The sequence below is a fragment of the Bos javanicus genome, chromosome 1, assembly GCF_032452875.1.
Source record: "Bos javanicus breed banteng chromosome 1, ARS-OSU_banteng_1.0, whole genome shotgun sequence".
In the NCBI taxonomy this organism is placed as follows: domain Eukaryota; kingdom Metazoa; phylum Chordata; class Mammalia; order Artiodactyla; family Bovidae; genus Bos; species Bos javanicus.
This window is the reverse complement of record NC_083868.1, coordinates 128,019,225-128,041,256: the sequence shown is the minus strand read 5'-3', so window position 1 is coordinate 128,041,256 and position 22,032 is coordinate 128,019,225.

Sequence of the window (22,032 nt, the reverse complement as noted above, 5' to 3'; positions counted from 1 at the left end):
GGAGGCCTTACAAATAGCTGTGAAAAGGAGAGAAGCGAAAAGCAAAGGAGAAAAGGAAAGATAAAAACATCTGAATGCAGAGTTCCAAAGAATAGCAAGAAGAGATAAGAAAGTCTTCTTCAGCGATAAATGCAAAGAAATAGAGGAAAACAACAGAATGGGAAAGACTAGGGAATCTCTTCAGGAAAATCAGAGATACCAAAGGAACATTTAATGCAAAGATGGGCTCGATAAAGGACAGAAATGGTATGGACCTAACAGAAGCAGAAGATGTTAAGAAGAGATGGCAAGAATACACAGAAGAACTGTACAAAAAGATCTTCACGACCCAGATAATCATGATGGTGGGATCACTGACCTAGAGCCAGACATCCTGGAATGTGAAGTCAAGTGGGCCTTAGAAAGCATCACTATGAACAAAGCTAGTGGAGGTGATGGAATTCCAGCTGAGCTATTCCAAATCCTGAAAGATGATGCTGTGAAAGTGCTGCACTCAGTATGCCAGCAAATTTGGAAAACTCAGCCATGGCCACAGGACTGGAAAAGATCAGTTTTCATTCCAATCCCAAAGAAAGGCAATGCCAAAGAATGCTCAAACTACCGCACAATTGCACTCATCTCACATGCTAGTAAAGTAATGCTCAAAATTCTCCAAGCCAGGCTTCAGCAATACGTGAACCATGAACTTCATGATGTTCAAGCTGGTTTTAGAAAAGGCAGAGGAACCAGAGATCAAATTGCCAACATCCGCTGGATCATCAAAAAAGCAACAGAATTCCAGAAAAACATCTATTTCTCCTTTACTGGCTATGCCAAAGCCTTTGACTGTGGATCACAATAAACTGTGGAAAATTCTGAAAGAGATGGGAATACCAGACCACCTGACCTGCCTCTTGAGAACTCTGTAGGCAGTTCAGGAAGCAACAGTTAGAACTGGACATGGAACAACGGACTGGTTCCAAATAGGAAAAGGAGTACATCAAGGCTGTGTATTGTCACCCTGCTTATTTAACTTTTATGCAGAGTACATCATGAGAAATGCTGGACTGGAAGAAACACAAACTGGAATCAAGATTGCCAGGAGAAATATCAATAACCTCAGATACGCAGATGACACCATCCTTATGCCAGAAATAGAAGAGGAACTCAAAAGCCTCTTGATGAAAGTGAAAGTGGAGAGTGAAAAAGTTGGCTTAAAGCTCAACATTCAGAAAACAAAGATCATGGCGTCCAGTCCCACCACTTCATGGGAAATAGATGGGGAAACAGTGGAAACAGTGTCAGACTTTATTTTTCTGGGCTCCAAAATCACTGCAGATGGTGACTGCAGCCATGAAATTAAAAGACGCTTACTCCTTGGAAGGAAAGTTATGACCAACCTAGATAGCATATTCAAAAGCAGAGACATTACTTGCCAACAAAGGTTCATCTAGTCAAGGCTATGGTTTTTCCTGTAGTCATGAGGCTGATAGTGATGCTTTATACTGTCTGTAGAATCCTTCTTCAAAAACACTCACTGCAAGGGTTCCAGTTCAGTTGCTCAGTTGTGTCTGACTCTTTGTGACCCCATGGACTGCAGCATGCCAGGCCTCCCTGTCCATCACCAACTCCCAGGGTTTGTAAAACTCATGTCCATTGATTCAGTGATGTCATTCAACCATCTCATTCTCTATTGTCCCCTTCTCCTCTTCCCTTCAATCTTTCCCAGCATCAGGGTCTTTTCAAATGAGTAAGCTCTTTGCATCAGGAGGCCAAAGTATTAGAGTTTCAGCTTCAACATCAGTTCTTCCAATGAATATTCAGGATTGATTTCCTTTAGGATGGACTAGGTGAATCTCCTTGTACTCTAAGGGACTCTCAAGAGTCTTCTCCAACACCACAGTTCAAAAGCATCAATTCTTCAGCACTCAGCTTCTTTATAGTCCAGCTCTCACATCCATACATGACTACTGGAAAAACCATAGCCGTGACTAGATGGACATTTGTTGGCAAAGTAATATCTCTGCTTTTTAATATGCTGTCTAGGTTGGTCATAGCTTTTCTTCCAAGGAGCAAGCATCTTTTAATTTCATGGCTGCAGTCACCATCTGTACTGATTTGAAAGTTCAAAAATAAAGTCTAACACTGTTTCCACTGTTTCCCCATCTATTTGCCATGAAGTGATGGGACCAGATGCCATGATCTTAGTTTTCTGAATGTTGAGTTTTAAGACAATTTTTCATTCTCCTCTTTCACTTTCATCATGAGGCTCTTTAGTTCTTCTTCACTTTCTGTCATAAGGGTAGTGTCATCTGCTTGATATTTCTCCCGGCAATCTTGATTCCAGTTTGTGCTTCATCCAGCCCAGCATTTCTCATGAGGTACTCTGCATATAAATTAAATAAGCAGGGTAACAATATACAGTCTTGATGTACTCCTTTCCCTATTTGGAACCAGTTTTTTGTCCCATGTCCAGTTCTAACTGTTGTTTCCTGACCTGCATACAGATTTCTCAGGAGGCAGGTGAGGTGGTCTACTATTCCCATCTCTTTAAGAATTTTCCAGAGTTTGTTGTGGTCCACACAGTCAAAGGCTTTGGCATAGTCAATAAAGCAGAAATAGATGTTTTTCTGGAACTCTCTTGCTTTTTCTATGACCCAGCGGATGTTGGCAATTTGATCTCTGGTTCCTCTGCCTTTTCTAAATCCAGCTTGAACATCTGGAAGTTCATGGTTCACGTACTAGTGAAGCCTGGCTTGGAGAATTTTGAGCATTACTTTGCTAGCATGTGAGATGAGTGCAATTGTGCAGTAGTTTGAATATTCTTTGACATTTTCTTTCTTTGGGATTGGAATGAAAATGGACCTTTTCCAGTCCTGTGGCCACTGCTGAGTTTTCCAAATTTGCTGGCATATTGAGTGCAGCACTTTCACAGCATCATCTTTCAGGATTTGGAATAGCTCAGCTGGAATTCCATCACCTTTACTAACTTTGTTCATAGTGATGCTTCCTAAGGCCCACTTGACTTCACATTCCAGGATGTCTGGCTCTAGGTCAGTGATCACTCCATTGTAGTTATCTGGGTCGTGAAGATCTTTTTTTGTATAGTTCTTCTGTGTAGTCTTGCCACCTCTTAATATCTTCTGCTTCTGTTAGGTTCATACCATTTCTGTCCTTAATTGTGCCCATCTTTGAATGAAATGTTCCCTTGGTATCTTTAATTTTCTTGAAAAGATCTCTAGTCATTCCCATTCTATTGTTTTCCTCTGTTTCTTTGCAATGATCACTGAGGAAGGCTTTCTTATCTTTCCTTGCTATTCTTTGGAACTCTGCATTCAAACGGGTATATGTTTCCTTTTCTCCTTTGCCTTTTGTGTCTTTTCTTTTCTCAGCTAAGATCTGGTTTATCCAGTTAAATGCTGTCCTGACCCAGTCTTCCTGAACCATTTTTTAATTCATGAGCACTTCCCTAAAACTGACTCTTGATGTTGCCTCGAGGAATGTCTCATGCTCTCCCACCCTCCTAGATAGCCACTTTCCCTTTTCCTCTCTCCTCACACCTCTGACATCTCCTCCCCATCCTCATGCACAGGAGAGAACCCAACATCTCATTTCACCAAGAAAATAGAAGCCACAGAGGAGAACTCATACACCCCCCACCCCAGGTCCCCACCATCTGCCCTCCTGTTACTGCTGCTCCTTCCGGCCTGGTCACTGGATTCCCACATTCTCTCACCTGCTGGACATTGCTCCAGAGGTTGTCACTGTCTCCTGAATCATCACTTTTCCTCTCTACTAGATCATTCCTACAAATGCAATGCTTTGTTCCCACTTGGAAATACTCCTCTCTTGGCTCAACATCCTCCCACCTCCCCCACCAGGTACAGCCTCATTTCTCTGCCTCACTTTTGCAGCAAAATTCCATGGAAGAGGTGACTCTAGTACTGTCTCCCCTTTATTCCTCTTGTCCTCTTTTGAGGCCACTCTATCAGGCATTGGCCCACCACTCCATCACACCTGCTGTGGTCCCCAGTGACCTCATCTCCATTGACCTCTCAGCAGTGTCAGACAGAGGTGGTCATTCCATCCTCTTTGAAACACTTTTTCTTTACTTGCCTTCTAGGGTAACACGTACTCCTCGACTTTTCTATCTCATTGGCTGCTTCCTCTTCATCTCTTGTTAGACCTTTTAACTCCCCCACCTGTAAACCATAGAGCCCCCCACTCAAGGCTCAGCTCTGAGGCCTCATTTCTTCTCTCCCTGGGCTCACCCACTTGATGATCTCAACCTCTCTTATGGCTTTAAAGGACAACTTCCCAACTCTCCCTTGAACTTGTAGAACAACCTGCCTGTATAAGGTCTCCACTAGGATGATTGCCGGGCATAACAAACTTAACATGCCTTTGCTCCCCCAAACCTGTTCTTCGCATGCTCTTTCCCATCTCAGTCAGTGGCAAATCCAGTCTGCCAAAATCCCTGGAGTCATCATTGAGCTGTTTCTTCTCTCATTCCCCCACCAGATCATCAGCAAACCTGTCCATTCTGCCTTTGAGAATCCAGCCACCTCTCCCTCTTCCACCCTGTAAGCTACCAGCATCTCCTCCCTGGATTATTGCAATAAGTTCCTACTTTACCTTGTTTCCACTCTTGCCCCTCTATTGTCAGATTTCCACACTACAGCCAAAGGGATCCTCTTAAAGGTAAATCTTGCATGGGACAAGAGGCCTGCAGGGCCCTCTGCAACATCATTCATCTCTATGCTCTTCTTGGAGCTCTAGCCACCAGGCCTTTCTAAAGTTTCTTGAACACTCCTAGCACACATCCTCCAGGGAGCCTTTGTCCTGGTTGCTCCCTCTGCCTAGAATGCTGTCCCCTCCCCACCCCATACCCCACCACCCAGATAGCCACGTGACTCACTCCTTCAGATCATCAGTTCTTGCTCAAATATCCCTCAATAGAGAAGCCCAGACCACCCTATTTAAAATAGTACATACTCACATATACACATGCAAGAACATACATTCTCTCATCTTACTGTTTCATTTTTTCCCCATAACATCCAGAATATTATATATGTGTAATATGTATTTATTCACTGTCTGCTCATCCTTACCACAATGTAAGCTCTGTGAAATCAGGTGCTTTGCTTGTTTGTTTACAGCTGTTTGGTTTACAGAGCCCAGGACACTGTTTAAATCACAGAAAGTGAAGTTGCTCAGTCGTGTCTGACTCTTTACAACCCCATAGACTGTAGCCTACCAGGTTCCTCTGTCCATGGGATTTTCCAGGCAATAGTACTGGAGTGGATTGCCATTTCCTTCTCCAGGGTATCTTCCAAACCCAGGGCTCAAACCCGGGTCTCCTGCATTGTAGACAGACACTTTACCGTCTGAGCCAGCAGGGAAGTCCTTGTAAATCACAGAACTGCTCAAGAAATATGTATTGATTGAATAATATGTGTTGATATGTGTTAATTTCCTGTGTGTGATGGTGGCGATAGCCAAAGGCAACCAAGAAGCTTAAGTGTCTAGCAGCACCCCAGATCAGACAGGGGTCCCCCTCAACAGCTTTAGAAAGAATTTAGAACATCTCCACTCACACTTTAAGTTCTCAATTTTATGTCATTTCTTTTCTGACACTCTTCTCCCCTTAATAAAGCTCTTGCTAGCAGCTCCCATAGCATCCTATGCTTCTCATTTCAAGGTATTTGTCACAGTATGTTGTAATTGTGTCCTAACTGTCCTCTTGTAAGGTTGTCTATTTTCTGAAAATGCTATGGAATCCTCAATAAGCACTTGCTGAGTGAGTATATGAATGAAGTAGAATGAGCATTGTGTGATCATGACATTGTAGCTAAAAGAACTGAGCTGAGCATGAAGGAAGAGGAGGGATTAAAAGGAGCAGGGACAGAATGATAAGCTTGAAATATTCACAATAAGAAAGGAGGATAGGGGCTTTCCTGGTGGTCCAGTGGTTAAGACTTCACCATCCAATACAGGGGATGCAGGTTCGATCCCTGGTTGGGGAATAAAGATCCCACATTCCTCGTGGCCAAAAAATCAAAGCATAAATAGAAGCAATATTGTATCAGATTCAATAAAGACTTTAAAAATGGTCCGCATCAAAAAAAAAAAAAAAATTTTAAAAAGAAAAAGAAATTAAAAAAAAAAACAAAAAGAAAAGAATAAAATTCTAAAATAAAGAGCAGTGAATTTTAAAAACTCTCAATAGTTAAAGACAGAGTTCACTGATTTATGTTGAGAGCAATTAAGCAAAATAATTAACCATTGCCTTTGTTTTTATTGCAAATAGACAGTTTTTCTTACTTTTATGTAAGAAATAAAGAATAAGTCAGTGAACACCACCACTAAAGAAACTTCTGATAATTATAGTGGTTAAAAATAGTTGATTATTGGCTTCATGTTAGGGATAAATAGAAATTTTATAATCTAATTCATGATTCAGAAAATTTATGCCATATGTCAATGATTAAACAAGAAATTATCCTGGCAAGGAAGTTAAAATCTTTCTTAACTAGTAATAAATTTACTATTGAGCAGGCTAAAGAAAATTTCAGGATAATATGTATTAGAAAATCCAACAATATTACTTCAAAGGCAACAAGAATTTTCAAACCATAAACTGATTTCTTACCAAAAACCAAGACAATGGTTAGATAATAGATGTACCATGTAAATGACAAGAAAAGAATTATGGACGGATTATGGTGGACCAACAACAGATGTCTAATAAATACTTATTGAACTAAAAAAAAAAGAAAGAAAGGAGGATGGAAAGGAGGAAGAGAAAAGGGCGGAAGGGAGGAAAGCTTATTTAATCTCCCTGCCAAACGTCATCACACTACTTTGGGCCCCACCAGTATCTACACACTTAACCTAGCTGGCATCATCTGATCAAATGATCTTCATGTGGCCTACCTGTCTATGTAGCTATAGTGCCTTCAGCTCTTCATCTGCTATTTTGATAAGGTGTTCCCATGGGCATTTTCTTCCTCTAGGCAGGGTGCTCCAAAGAGGAATGGAAATGACTTCCATAGCAGAAGGAACATGGAAAGGCAAAGAAGGGCAGAGCAAGAGACTCCTGCAGATTTTGTGGTTCTACTGGCCACCTGCAAGCCTCTTCTGGTATTCATCACTTCCAGCTAACCTTCTCTCTTGCAATCTATACCCTCACACTGAGAAATACAGCCTGTCTCATCTCACAAAAGCCTTCCTGTGAACAAGACCCAGCACAGACCTACCTTCTCTAGGGACCTTCATGACTAATCTAGTTAATCCATATTCCTCCTTTTTCTGATCTTGTCAGCATTTATTTTGAAATATGTTCTATGAGTCATTTCTTAGTATATTCTATTGGTATGCACACTGTTGTTGATCCGTCTCTCAGTTACATCCAACTCTTTGTGATCCCATGGACTATTGCCCACCAGGATCCTCTGTCCCTGGAATTCTCCTGGCAAAAATACTGGAGTGGGTTGCCATTTCCTTCTCCAGGGGATCTTCTCCACCCAGGGATCGAACTGGGTCTCCTGCATTGCAAGCAGATTCTTTACCATCTGAGCCACCAGGGAAGCCCCACTATGTACATAGTAAGTGCCAAATAAAGGATAGCAATTAGTATCAACATCACATAATCATAATTAAAATGGCTTTTCTCCCCAACTAAATGGTAGGCTCGTTGAGAGTAGAGATTACTTTATATTTTTATTTTAAAACCCCAGAGAACATGCCCAAGGGCTGAACAAAACTAAGTACCCAGAAAATACTTCTTTAAATCTGTCTCCTTTAAAGTTATTGTAGAATAAAACCAAGGAGCCATAGAAATGCTTTCTCTGTTATAAAAGAAGGAAGTGATCTCAAAGATGTTTTTAAAATGCTGTCTGTTGCCCTGGCCCTATCTGAGGACTGCATGGTTCATTCCAGGAGAGATGCCATAATGGATGAAAGGTACATTTCTGCTGAGTTAGGGGTTATCACGTTCCCCGCATTCAGGCACCAGATTGATGGGATATGCCTCTATGATTTATAATACACTAATCTCACTGGAGAGTGAAGCGCAATTAATCTTAGAATCTTGCAGCTTGCACTTAACAGCTTTAGAACCCTCCCTGTGCACTTGGCCTGCATAGCAAACATCTGCCCCTCCCCCAACGCTGGGACAACAGGGAGATGAGAATACAAAGACCCCCTTCTCTGTAAGGCAATTTCCATGATGTTTCCAAAGAAAAGAGACTATATAGTGGTGGCATTTTATATTAGAGTTGCAATATTCAATTACAATAATATCATGAAGCATATATAAAATCAAGACCACGAAATCATCCAATGTGTCAGAAATATAACTATTCATCTACCTTTCCTTTCTGCTTTATGTCCTGGCCAAAGATAACTTTGGTCCTAGCAGTGGCCACACACGTAACCTACCTGGCATAATCTGGTCAAATGACCTTCTCCATGTAGCCTACATTGCCTACACAGCTGCAGTGCATTCTTCACTTTCCTACCTGCCGTTCTGATGAACTGTCACCCTGGGAATTCTCTTCTCCCAAAGAGGAATGAGGCAGCTGAGATCCAAGAACAGATTTCCAAGCAACAGATATTAAGCAGACATGACCAAGTCTGTGCACTTTCCTCATGGGAGAGTCCCTCATGTCATGCCCAACATGTATTTACTTTTACCATATATTAATATGTAATTCCTCCCTGGTGGCTCAGTGGTAATGCAACTGCCTCCCAATACAGGAGACACAAGTTTGATCCCTGGGTAAAGAAGATCTCCTGGAGAAGGAAATGGGAATCCATTCCAGTATTCTTGCCTGGAAAATCCCATGCACAGAGGAGCCTGGCAGGCTTAGTCCATGGGACACAAAGAGTTGGACACAACTTAGGGAATTAAAAAACAATAACAACAACAAAATTCCAGCAATCCTTGTTGTCTGAATGCTGAAAGTGTTAGTCGCACAGTCATGTCTGATTATTTGCAACCCCAGTAGTCCCCCAGGCTCCTCTGTCCATGTAATTCTCCAGGCAAGAATACTGAAGTGGGTAGCCACTCCCTTCTCCAGGGTATCTTCCTGACCCAGGGATCAAACCGGAGTCTCCCGTATTGCAGGTGAATTCTTTACCATCTGAGCCACCAGGAAAACCTGTCTGAATGTGGAGCCTTTATCAAATCCAAAGGAGGACAATGACAGGCAAACACAAAGCTATAAGAACAGGCACCCATAGAATATCTACTCACCAGAAAAAAGGGGAAAAACTATGTGTGACAAAAGCTCCAGACATACATTTTGGAGCTTCTTCTTATATATGTCAATACCTCCCACTCCTTCAATGAAATAACTTTTTTGGTACAATATAGTCATAATAACCCCTAGTATCCAATCATATTCATAGAGTAGGTTCTTTAAGCTCCAAGAAAGCAAAAAATATGTTAGTATTTGGAATGATCTCCTTGCAATACGGCTTCAGTGAAAAATTTTAGTGCTTAAATTTTTAACTCAGATTTAGCTAAAACACATATTCTTTAACTTTCTGGATAGCCAGAGATATGCGGCTTTTTTAAAATCTGTAATCTCCTTTATTATTAAGTCAGTGCAGAGATAGGGACTCTCAAGAACCCAAAGACCTCAGTGCTCCAGTGTTTCAAATAAGAAGAATCCATGATGGGAGATAACCTTAAAGTCATTGTAACAGTAAACAACAATGACCTACTATATAGTACAAGAAAGTATACTCCATATTTTATAATAACCTATATGATAGAAGAATCTAAAAAAGAATGTATATGTGTATAACTGAATCACTTTGCCGTACACTCGAAACTAACACAACATTGCAAATTAACTACGCTGCTGCTCAGTCGCTCGGTCATGTCTGACTCTCTGTGACTCTATGGACTGTAGCCCTCCATGCTCCTCTGTCCATAGGATTCTCCAGGCAAGAATACTGGAGTGGGTAGCCATGCCCTCCTCCACGGTATCTTCCTGGACCAGGGATCGAAACCGAGTCTCCTGAATAACAGGCAGGTTCTTTACCACTGAGCCACCAGAGAAGCCTGTAAATTAACTACACTTCAATTTTTTAAAATATGGCAGCACATAGTAGTCTTTCAACAAATACTTAAAGGACAAATGAATAAAACAAAGAAAACTTAATTGGTCATAACATACATCATTCTCTTGGGACACTAAAACTTTTGCTAAGGCAAATAGGAAGAGAAAACAGTTGATCAGCTTCACGTGGTTGAAGCAGAGGTCTATTTACATTTTAAAGTCTAAACTTAGAGCAGAAATGCTGAAACCTCCCTGCAGTTAGAAGATCAGCACCAATACCAGAAGCAATCAGAATATATACATATGTATACCACTCTTGTTCAGTCTCTAAGTCATGTCCAACTCTTTGTGACCCCATGGACTGCAGCACACCATGTTTCCCTGTCCTTCACCATCTCCAGGAGTTTCTTCAAACTCATGTCCATTGAGTGGGTGATACCATCCAACCATCTCATCCTCTGTTACTCCCTTCTCCTCCTTTCCTAGCATCAGGGTCTTTTCCAATGAGTCAGCTCTTTAAATCATGTGGCCAAAGTATTGGAGCTTCAGCATCAGTCCTTCCAACGAATATTCAGGGTTGATTTCCTTTAAGATTGACTGATTTGATCTCCTTGCAGTCCAAGGGACTCTCGAGAGTCTTCCCCAGCACCACAGTCAGAAAGCATCAATTCTTTGGTGTCACTGAAAAAACCATAGATTTGACTATACAGACCTTTGTCGGCAAAGTGATGTCTCTGCTTTTATTGTCCCTCTCCCCACCCGCAGTCCCTGCGTTCTGAACAATCTGGAGGCACACCTCTTGTTACCTGATATCTGTTTGTCTGATTATAGCTTTGCCCAACTTGCTGGTTACCTGTACCCATCTTAAGCCTTGTGAGGCTGAATTTTTAGGATCATCTTAAGAAGATCGGAATGAAATGGAAGGGAGAACAGGGATTCACTTCTCTTATCCTGGCAACTGATGACACAATACCTAATGCACTGCTCAGGTGGGTTCTTTTAAAAAAAACAACTTTTATTTTGTATTAGGGTAAAGCTGATTAACAATGTGATAGTTTCAGGTGAACAGCAAAGGGACTCAGTCATACATACACACATATCCATTCTCCCCCAGACCCTCTTCCCATCCAGTCTGCCACACAACGTTGAGCAGAGTTCCATGTGCTATACAAAATCAACACGCATGGACCTAGAGACTGTCATATTGAGTGAAGTAAGTCAGACAGAGAAGGAGAAATACCATGTAACATCCATTATATATAGAATCCAAAAAGAAATTATACAAATGAAGTTACTTACAAAACAGAAAGAGACTCACAGACTTAGAAATCAAACTTGTGGCTGCCAGGGGGAAGGGATAGCTAGGGAGATTGGGATGGTCATGTATACACTGCTATGTTTAAAATGGATAACCAACGATGCCTCTGCTTTTATACATAATTGAATCACTTTGCTGTACACCTGGAAATAACAACACTGTAAAATAACCCAACATTGTAAATTAACTGCACTTCAATTTGAAAGAATAAATAAAGTCATTGTAAGGGCTTTGGTATGAACACGGCTGCCCACATCAGCTTGCTGTCCTCTTCTCCATTAAAATCATGTGAAAGGAGCAGCAGAATTGAAACTAATGTATATCCACAAACTCCATTTTCAGTGAAACATGAAACCAAATATATAATCTGCACACTCCAAAATATACTCAAAGGTTGACAAAAGCAACTAAAATCAGACAGAAATCACATGGAAAGAAAGGGAAAAAAAGGAAAATGGAGTTGTGAAAGCACATAATGATGGCAGATCTTACAAGTGCCAGTAGAAATAAAATTCCTGAAGGCAAGCAACTCACTGTGAAGTGTATAAGCTACCACCCTATTTGCAGCAAGTTGCAGGGACCAAGGGAAGCAGAAAGCATAGGAAGAGCACCCCTGGGGTTCAAAGAAACAGGGGAAGTAAGACCACACAAAGGACTACACAGTAAAACCATATTTCCAACCATCAATCCATCTTCGGAAAAACAAAGAAAGCTTTTATTTGTGCGTACATCAAAAACTGTATGCAAATAGCTGGAAATAAAACATTTAGCACATTTATTGATAAGTGTTTTTTTAACATGAACTGGCATTGCATCTATATAATGTTGCTGTAAGGTAAAAACTTGAAAAGTAGCAAAATTTACCAACAGATGAACCACATTCATCCCCAAAAATCTTTCTATAAAGTAAAAAAGCACATAAATATTTCACCATGATATTTTAAAAATTAATAAAGCAACCATCCCTCTGAAAGAATATCACAAAATACAAACACCAGAATTCAGGGAAGTTGTAGCAAGAAACAGGAGGAAATGAACTGTGAGCTAGCAGAACTCTGTAAAATGATTGACCAAAAGTTTAATAAGCCATCAGAAAAATTAAGACAAAATTGGAAAGTTTACGAGAAAGACTATAAAGGACAGATACAAGAAATGCAATCAGGACTGAATGAAATAAAGAGAATTTAAGGGGATTAAAAGAAAAGGATAGCTACAACAGCAAAGGAGATCCAACATGTACAAAAACAAAGTCCATAAAGAGGAAAACAGAAACGATGAAACTGAATACATAAAAGAAGACCTGATACTATATATTAGAAGAGGATGGACTTCCCTGGTGCTCCAGTGGCTAAAGACTCTATGCTCCCAATGCAGAAGGCCTGGGTTCAATCCTTGATCAGGGAACTGGATCCTACATGCCACAACTAAATATCTCACACACTGTAAAGAAGATGGAAGATCCTGCATGCCACATTTAAGATTTTGTATAGCCAATAAATAAATAAATATTTTTTAAAAGAAGAAGAGTATACCATGGACCAGGGAAAATTAAATGGGAGCTGTCAGCCATGAGACACACCCCACAGGGTTGGAGGGTGAAAGAGAAAGAGGGAGAGAGAGATGGGAGGGCAGAAGGGAAAAGTGAGAGAGCAGGGAATAAAGGAAGGGAAAGAGAGAAAGAATCTTCTGGGGGTTTAGGCAAAGAGACAAGCCATTAAACATGGGGAAATTCAGACATGTCTCAGATTTCTTCAATGTTCAAAACAAGAAGATAAAGCACTTAACATTTACAAGATTGTCAAAGAAAGAGACCTGTGTGCCAAGGATTTTATACCCAGCAAAGAATGTCCTTCCAAAACCAAACAAAGCTAACAGCTTTGAAATCTTCCAACTTATGTAATGTTGTCCCATGAACTCTTCTTCAGGAATGTACAAGAGATCAACATTCAGCCAGCCAGGTGATTACTGAGGAAACAAACAACAACAAAAAGGCAAGTGAAGGGCACTATGTACTATGGACCACAACCACAAAATTAAGATTAAACATCAAATGCTAACTAGACTGAATGTGGTGATCATTTTGCAATATACACAAATAATGAATCACTATGCTATACACCTGAAACTAACATAATACTATATGTCAATTATAGCTCAATAACAATTAAAAATTTATTAATTAGGACTTCTTGGTAGTTCAATGGTTAAGACTTCGGCTTCCAAATACAGGGGATGTGAGTTCAAACTCTGGTCAGGGAGCTAAGATACCACATACCTCATAGCCAAAGTACCAAAACATTAAAAAAAAAAAAAAAAACAGAAACAGTTTTGGAGTTCCCTGGTAGCGCAGTGGGAAAGAATCTGCCTGCCAATGCAGGGGACACAGGTTTGATCCCTAGTCCAGGAAGATTCCACGTGCTGCAGAACAACTAAGCCTGTGCACCACAACTACTGAGTCTGTGCTCAGGAGCCTGCAAGCCACAAGTACAGAGCCTGTGCGCTGCAACTGCTGAAGTCTGTGGGCCTAAAGCCCATGTTCCACAACAAGAGAAGCCTCTGCAAGGAGAAGCCCACACACCACAACAAAGACTAGCCCCCAACTCACCATAACTAGAGAAAGCCAGTACAAAGCAACAAAGACCTACCACAGCCATAAATAAATGAATTTTTAAAAATTAATTATTAAACAAAGGTGGAGGTTGAGGTGACAGAGTTTAAATGTTATATACCTTTATAATGTATAAATGACACAAGTAATAAAAAATGGAAAGAAGGGGTAGAGAAAATGAGAAGCAGGGTAAGTTTGCAGCTTGTTACATTTGTAATAGGGGAGCCAAAGAATATAGTTCAAAGCTGACAAACCAAGTTAAGGCATATGTATAAACAACTTTATAAGACAATGGTAAACATTAAAAGTGGGTGATGGAAGAGAGGGTAAGGAATATGAAGCATATTAATTTTATCATTATTCATACAAAAGAACTAAGCAATTCTATCTAGAGCACTCACAATATTATATAAAGTTTCAATTGTAAAGGTAAACTTGAGAACAAAAATACAAGTCCTCCTGAATGTCAGAATTCCAACTGTTCTTTTTTTACTTTATATTTAAATTTTTATTAATTTTAAAAAGTTTTATCAGCATATAAGTAACTTATAATGTTGTATTGGCTTCAGGTATACAGCAAAGTGAATCAGTTATACATATGCATGTGCTCAATAGCTCAGTCATGTCAAACTCTTTCAATTCCATGGACTGGCAGGCTCCTCTGTCTGTAGGATTTCCCAGGCAAGAATACTGGAGTGGGTTGCCATCTCTTCCAGGGGATCTTCCCACCCCAGGGATCGAACCCACATCTCCTGCATCTCATGCATTAGAAGGCAGGTTCTTTACCCCTGCACTACCAGGGAAGCCCTCAGTTCAGTTCACTTCAGTCACTCGGTCCTGTCCGACTCTTTGCGACGCCATGAATCACAGCACGCCAGGCCTCCCTGTCCATCACCAACTCCCGGAGTTCACTCAGACTCACGTCCATCGAGTCAGTGATGCCATCCAGCCATCTCATCCTCTGTCTTCCCCTTCTCCTCTTGCCCCCAATCCCTCCCAGCATCAGAGTCTTTTCCAATGAGTCAACTCTTCGCATGAGGTGGCCAAAGTACTGGAGTTTCAGCTTCAGCATCATTCCCTCCAAAGAAATCCCAGGGCTGATCTCCTTCAGAATGGACTGGTTGGATCTCCTTGCAGTCCAAGGGACTCTCAAGAGTCTTCTCCAACACCACAGTTCAAAAGCATCAATTCTTCGGCGCTCAGCCTTCTTCACAGTCCAACTCTCACATCCATACATGCCCACAGGAAAAACCATAGCCTTGACTAGACAGACCTTTGTTGACAAAGTAATGTCTCCGCTTTTCAATATACTATCTAGGTTGGTCATAACTTTTCTTCCAAGGAATAAGCATCTCTTAATTTCATGGGTGCAGTCACCATCTGCAGTGATTTTGGAGCCCAAAAACATAAAGTCTGACACTGTTTCCACTGTTTCGCCATCTATTTCCCATGAAGTGATGGGACCGGATGCCATGATCTTTGTTTTCTGAATGCTGAGCTTTAAGCCAACTTTTTCACTCTCCTCTTTCACTTTCACCAAGAAGCTTTTTAGTTCCTCTTCACTTTCTGCCATAAGGGTGATATCATCTGCATATCTGAGGTTATTGATATTTCTCCCGGCAATCTTGATTCCAGCTTGTGTTTCTTCCAGTCCAGAGTTTCTCATGATGTACTCTGCATATAAGTTAAATAAGCAGGGTGACAATATACAGCCTTGACATACTCCTTTTCCTATTTGGAACCAGTCTGTTGTTCCACGTTCAGTTCTAACTGTTGCTTCCTGACCTGCCTACAGAGTTCTCAAGAGGCAGGTCAGGTGGTCTGGTATTCCCATCTCTTTCAGAAGTTTCCACAGTTTATTGTGATCCACATAGTCAAAGGCTTTGGCATAGTCAATAAAGCAGAAATAGATGTTTTTCTGGAACTCTCTTGCTTTTTCCATGATCCAGCGGATGTTGGCAATTTGATCTCTGGTTCCTCTACCTTTTCTAAAACCAGCTTGAGCATCAGGAAGTTCACGGTTCACGTATTGCTGAAGCCTGGCTTGGAGAATTTTGAGCATTATTTTACTAGCATGTGAGATGAGTGCAATTGTGTGGTAGTTTGAGCATTCTTTGGCATTGCCTTTCTTTGGGATTGGAATGAAAACTGACCTTTTCCAGTCCTGTGGCCACTGCTGAGTTTTCCAAATTTGCTGGCATATTGAGTGCAGCACTTTCACAGCATCATCTTTCAGGATTTGAAATTGCTCAACTGGAATTCCATCACCTCCACGAGCTTTGTTCGTAGTGATGCTTTCTAAGGCCCACTTGATTTCACATTCCAAGATGTCTGGCTCTAGGTCAGTGATCACACCATTGTGATTATCTGGGTCATGAAGATCTCTTTTGTAGTTCTTCTGTGTATTCTTGCCACCTCTTCTTAATATCTTCTACTTCTGTTAGGTCCATACCATTTCTGTCCTTTATCAAGCCCATCTTTTCATGAAATGTTCCCTTGGTATCTCTAATTTTCTTGAAGAGATCTCTAGTCTTTCCCATCCTGTTGTTTTCCTCTATTTCTTTGCATCGATTACTGAGGAAGGCTTTCTTATCTCTTCTTGCTATTCTTTGGAACTCTGCATTCAGATGTTTATATCTTTCCTTTTCTCCTTTGCTTTTCACTTCTTTTCTTTCCACAGCTATTTGTAAGGCCTCCCCAGACAGCCATTTTGCTTTTTTGCATTTCTTTCCCATGGGGATGGTCTTGATCCCTGTCTCCTGTACAATGTCACGAACCTCATTCTATAGTTCATCAGGCACTCTATCTATCAGATATAGGCCCTTAAATCTATTTCTCATTTCCACTGTAAAATCATAAGGGATTTGATTTAGGTCATACCTCAGTGGTCTAGTGGTTTTCCCTACTTTCTTCAATTTAAGTCTGAATTTGGCAATAAGGAGTTCATGGTCTGAGCCACAGTCAGCTCCTGGTCTTGTTTTTGTTGACTGTATAGAGCTTCTCCATCTTTGGCTGCAAAGAATATAATCAGTCTGATTTCAGTGTTGACCATCTGGTGATGTCCATGTGTAGAGTCTTCTCTTGTGTTGTTGGAAGAGGTATTTGCTATGACCAGTGCATTTTCTTGGCAAAACTCTATTAGTCTTTGCCCTGCTTCATTCTGTATTCCAAAGCCAAATTTGCCTGTTACTCCAGGTGTTTCTTGACTTCCTACTTTTGCATTCCAGTCCCCTATAATGAAAAGGACATCTTTTTTGGGTGTTAGTTCTAAAAGGTCTTGTAGGTCTTCATAGAACTGTTCAACTTCAGCTTCTTCAGCGTTACTGGTTGGGGCATAGACTTGGATTACTGTGATATTGAATGATTTGCCTTGGAAACGAACAGAGATCATTCTGTCATTTTTGAGATTGCATCCAAGTACTGCATTTCGGACTCTTTTGTTGACCATGATGGCTACTCCATTTCTTCTGAGGCATTCTTGCCCACAGTAGTAGATATAATGGTCACCTGAGTTAAATTCACCCATTCCAGTCCATTTTAGTTTGCTGATTCCTAGAATGTCGACATTCACTCTTGCCATCTCTTGTTTGACCACTTCCAATTTGCCCTGATTCATGGACCTGACATCCCAGGTTCCTATGCAATATTGCTCTTTACAGCATCGGACCTTGCTTCTATCACCAGTCACATCCACAGCTGGGTATTGTTTTTGCTTTGGCTCCATCCCTTCATTCTTCCGGAGTTATTTCTCCACTGATCTCCAGTAGCATGTTGGGCACCTACCGAACTGGGGAGTTTCTCTTTCAGTATCCTATCATTTTGCCTTTTCATACTGTTCATGGGGTTCTCAAGGCAAGAATACTGAAGTGGTTTGCCATTCCCTTCTCCAGTGGACCACATTCTGTCAGATCTCTCCACCATGACCCGCCCATCTTGGGTTGCCCCACGGGCATGGCTTAGTTTCATTGAGTTAGACAAGGCTGTGGTCCTAGTGTGATTAGATTGACTAGTTTTCTGTGAGTATGGTTTCAGTGTGTCTGCCCTCTGATGCCCTCTTGCAACACCTACCGTCTTACTTGGGTTTCTCTTACCTTGGACGTGGGTATTCTTCACAGCTGCTCCAGCAAAGCACAGCTGCTGCTCCTTACCTTGGACGAGGGGTATCTCCTCACAGTGAATATACAGCAGTTATGAATATCAATGCTACAGACACATAGAAGCAGCAGTCAACAACAACAACAACAACAACAACAAAACAGTATTTATAGCACCTGCAAGGAGAAATGGGCTAAAAATGTATATATATAGGGTAGGAAATTTTTAGTTCCTCTCTTAATCTACAACAGATCAAGTAGGTTAAAATATTAAATCAGTATATAGATGACCTAAATAACATAAATGTACCCAGATCTGGTTGATATATATTGAACACTATAGCCTATAATACCCTTGGAATTCACAAGAAATCCATTCACAACTTAAGTCACAAAATGGTACCCACAACATAGATCTCAATTAGATGTTCTTCTTGAGTTCACATCCTCCAGCATCAGGTCTGTCCAATCAAGGCTTTCTTGATTTCATTGTCCTCATCTGTATCTTTCCCACTGGGGAATGGTGGATGAGAAGTAACAAGACAATGGCACACAGGCATTGTGGTTGTGATGCCACACAGGGCTCTCTTGAAGCCTGTGTGTGTGCCTGGTGCTGACCCTTACATCCATCTATCTAGTTCCCATTTCTCTTTGAACCTCAGTCTCTTCATCAGTAAAACAGTACTTGTGTTGCATGCATGCTAAGTTACTTCAGTCATGTCTGACTCTTTGCAATCCTATGGACTGTCGCCTGCCAGGCTCCTCTGTCCATGGGATTTTCCAAGCAAGAATACTGGAGTCGGTTGCCGTATCCTGCTCCAGGAAATCTTCCTCACCCAGGGATTGAACCCACATTTCTTATGTCTCCTGCATTGGCAGGTGAGTTCTTTACCATTAGCACCACCTAGGAAGCTCATTTACACAGTTAGACAGTGTAAAAATGCAAACCAGCTTTGCCTATTGCAAGGATAACAGGAGATAATATGTTAAGTCATTAAGAGTTAAATTATGAGAAACTTCATATTCTAGACTTAGGCTGACAACAGAAATACAGTGCAAGCCACATGTCAATTTTAGATTTTTCTAATATTTCTATTAAAATTTTAACATAAAAATTATTAATTGGAATCATCCTTTAATTCTACATATCCAAACATTATAATATCAACATGCAATTAACAAAAAACTTAATGAAGCATGTCATAGTCTTATTTTTTTTCTCCTGTACTAGGTCTTTGAAATTCTGTGTGTATTATACACTTATCACACCTCTCATTTCAGAGTGAACACATTTCAGGTGTTCAGTAGCTACATGCAGATGCCACTGGACAGCCTAGCTCTAGACTAAAGTTGAACTTCATTCTATGGAGGACAGAGAACCATGATGAATTCTCACCAGAGGAGCAATAAGCACAAACAAGCAGTTTAGGGAGCTTTAATCTGTCTTGGGCTAGGGGCAGAGCTGTTCTGCTTCAGTGATCCAAGCAGTAGACCGAGAGACAGCAGCTCTATTTTCTGTCTCCCTGGCACCTACACAAGACTTGAGAAAGAGAGTCCTGAGCAATTGGTTAGATACAGCTATCAATCAGCAAGTCACCTGGACCAGTGGCTGCCTAGATCTGTAGAGCAAGTTAGAGAAGGGTCAAAATGAGTCTGAAGGTCAGAGCCTGGGATCAGGGCAGAAGGATGGGGGCACTGCAAGAGAAAGAGACTAAATGAGGGCCTGGGAAGTCGGCAAAACGACCCTCCCCTCAGACCTGGTAGTGCTCTGTAGGACAGAAGCTGCTGAGATTGAGTGACTGGTGAGAGAGGATGAGGAACTGGAGCTCAAAAGATGGAAGTCACTGGAGCAGCCATCTCCAGGGGGCTTATATGCATGTAGCAGTGACCAGAGGAAAATTCAAGTTCATGTGGACATTTCAGTTCTCAGATGCTTGGAACAGCAAAGAGGGGTTGTCTGGAGACGGGAAAAATGGTTTGGAGAAATCTTGAGCAGCAGGTTTTAGACAGCTGATGTTTGCTGAGGGAGGCAGCGCATCCTCCACCCCAGAGTCCTGGTCCAACCATTTATATTTCATGATCCAATTGTGTTCTCCGGGGACCTGGGGTGAGACAGCTCAGGCAAGCAGCTGTTTTCACTTTAAACAGTTTTAGACCAAAGCCTGCGGCCCATGAGCTGTCTGTGTGACACAGGTAATGAGTCAAGGATGGAAAACGAGCTAACACACAGTGGCCATTTCCCGACGGCGCATGCTCAGTGCGCTGCTCATGATGGAGACACCAGTAGGACACCCCCATTCTCTGCCTCTTGTCTTCCCTTCTCTGGCTTTGTTCTCTTGGGCCCCCTGCTGCAGGAGCTTCAAGCAAACATCTTATAGCCTCACAGCTAATGAGGAAAGAAAGTCTTTCTGCCAGCTTCAATTAGCAGAAGCTTGGAGAAGCACTCAGGCTGGCCAGGCTTGGGTCACATGCCCTTTCCTAGGCTGCAACTATGGCCACGCGATGGAGAACCACTGCTGATCCAGCAAGATCAACGTGCTGTATCCACTCTTGCCTGGGTGTGTTTCTAGATGAAACAAGAGTTTCAGGTGCTAAGCAACCAAAACCTCAGCCTCTCCAGTTACTGATAGGAAGGCTGCAACAAACAAGGAGTCCAACCACCTAGCTTGGATCTCATTCATTACTATTGATTCAATGAGTATGTATATTGCATTGGACACAGGGCAGTAACTAAAAGAGACATGATCGCTGTGATCTTGGTCATACAACCTACTGAGAAAGGCAGACAATAAACAAGTTAAGCAGACAAATAGTTGCTAACTATGACAAGTGTCTTGAAAGAAACCAACAGGGTGAAGTGAGGAAGAAAACTAGGCAGCTATTTGGGTAGAGGTTTTAGAGAGAACTCAGAGGAGAAGCCAGTAAGCTGCCATCAAGACTAAAAATGAGCTGAAGAGAGAGTGAAGGGAATATGGTTCCAGGCTTGGGGAGGAGCTCTGTGTTCAGAAGCCCTGAAACAGGAAAGATACTGCCCCACGTGGGAGAGAAAGAAGTCCGGTGTGGCTGGAGCCCAGTGGAAAGGCAAGAGCAGGAAGATCTGCCTCTTGAAAGTAGGCAAAATCTAAGCACACAGGGCCTTCCAGACAGAAAAGGAGTTCAGGTACTGCAAGGCTAGGAAAGGACCTTTAATCCTCAGAGTACTATGAAATGATTTGTATTTTAAAAGAGTGGAGGGACTCCCCTGGTGGTCCAGTAGTCAGGAATCCACCTTCCAATGCAGGGGATGCAAGTTCAATCCCTGGTCAGAGAACTAAGATCCTATGTGCCACGAGGCAGCTAAGCCTGAGCGCCACAATGGGAGAGAAGCCTGCATGCCACAATGAAGATTCCGTGCGCTGCAACTAAGACCAGATACAGCCAAATAAATAAATATTAGAAGAGTGGAAACAGATTAGGTAAGCAGCTGTGATTGCAGGAATTCAGCAAAAGTTGATGCGGCTGAAACTACAATATTAGTAGTGGGAAAAAATGGAAAGATGAGAAATAAATTTGGGGAAAGGAAAGAAGGCAGGGCTTGAAGGGGTGGATGCACGGTTTGAGAGAGAGGGAAGAATTATAGGAGATTCTTGGTCTAAGCAGTTGGATGAATGGTGGAATCATTTACTGAGAGGGGGCAAATTGGAGTCAAGTCATTCAGATATGGTAGAGATGTAGAGCTCAGCTTTGGACAGCTAATTTTGAGATACCAAAATGTTAAAGAGACATTTGGATACTTAAGTCTGGGTTCATCAGATTTTGGGCTGGTGATAGAAATCAAGTCTATATCAAAACATAGAAGATATTTAAAAGTGAGGGCATCAATGAGATTATTTAAGCAAAGGAGAAAAGGAAAGATATAAGCATCTGAATGCAGAGTTCCAAAGAATAGCAAGAAGAGATAAGAAAGCCTTCCTCAGC